Below are 1,432 nucleotides of genomic sequence, written 5' to 3' on the forward strand. Positions count from 1 at the left end.
CATAGCAGCTTTATTCGTAATAGCCAGAATCTGGAAACGACCTAGATGTCACTCAACCAAGGAATGCATAAAGAATCTGTGGAACATTTACAAAATGGAGTATTACACAGCAATTAAAAACAAGCCAATTGAATTTGAAATTGCAAATTTGAAATTTGCAGGTAAATAGGTGGAAGAAGAAGCAATCATCTTGATTGAGTAACCCAGACTCAGAAAGACACACACAGTATATATTCACTCATAAGTGGATATTAGCCCAACACAGATATTCTCTGACAGACTCCACCCAGAGGGGGATCCGGACAGATACTGGGACACGCTACTGGACTCCAGGTGAAGGTGGTATGGAATAATGGGGGAATAGAAGGACCTAGAAGATTCAGGAACCCCATCGGGTTCCTGACCATCAAGACTGGCAAATCTGGACCCAGGAGGGTCTACACAAACTGTGGTACCAACCAAGGCCGGTGCCTGGAGAGAATCTAGACCCCCTATTCAAATAAAGCCAATGGACAGCTCATTCTCCATGGTTGTAGACAGAGCAGGAACTGTCTCTGACATGAACTCTTGTGCCACTAATTTGATCATTTCCTCGTGCGGGGAGAGGAACAGGGCAAAAAGATGGGGGAGGGTGGGAATGGGAAAATACAAGGGAGGTCATAACAATGGGGGTGCAATCTGAATAAATTATAATGAATTGCCTTTCCAGCCTCCGCGTCAGACCCTGCAGTCGCCGCGATGTTGATGTCCAAGATGAACTAGATTGCCGTCTATGAACTCCTTTTTAAGGAAGAAGTGATGGTTGCCAAGAAAGATGTCCATATGTCCAAACACCCCGAGCTGGCAGACAAGAATGTGCCCAACCTTCACGTAATGAATGTCATGCAGTCTCTCAAGTCTCGAGGCTATGTGAAGGAGCAGTTTGCCTGGAGACATTTCTATTGGTACCTTACGAATGAGGGCATCCAGTATCTCTGAGATGGCCTCCACCTACCTCTGGAGATAGTGCCCGTCACCCTGAGCTGCAGCTGTCCCGAGACTGGCAGGCCTCAGCCCAACGGTCCAGAGGGCGAGCGACCTACAAGATTCACAAGAGGGGATAAAGACAGAAACATCTACAGAAGGAATGACGTGCCTCCTGATGCTGACAAGAAAGCCAAGGCTGACCCACATCCACGACCGAAGCCTCCTCTAAACTGGAATTCCGTTGCTGAGCCACCACAGTGAAGTTGGAGAATGCTTTGTGTTGAATAGACTTTAAAGAAGAACGTGAAAAAATTATAATACATTTCTAAAAATTTAAAGAAAATGGGCTTATAAATAGCCAAACCTGTAAAAAAAATTAATTATTGTAGATTTATTACTAGAAACACACAGGAGCATTTAATATCATAAGTAAAGAATGTAAACCAAATCCATAAAGTATACACTG

The 1,432-nt window shown here is 44.3% G+C and overlaps 1 pseudogene; it reads left to right on the forward strand.

Moving 5' to 3' along the window:
* Positions 1-738: 738 nt before the first annotated feature.
* LOC127197002 (40S ribosomal protein S10-like) lies at positions 739-1,227 on the forward strand (annotated as a pseudogene).
* Positions 1,228-1,432: the final 205 nt, after the last annotated feature.

This window comes from Acomys russatus, chromosome 13 (genome assembly GCF_903995435.1).
Source record: "Acomys russatus chromosome 13, mAcoRus1.1, whole genome shotgun sequence".
NCBI lineage: Eukaryota > Metazoa > Chordata > Mammalia > Rodentia > Muridae > Acomys > Acomys russatus.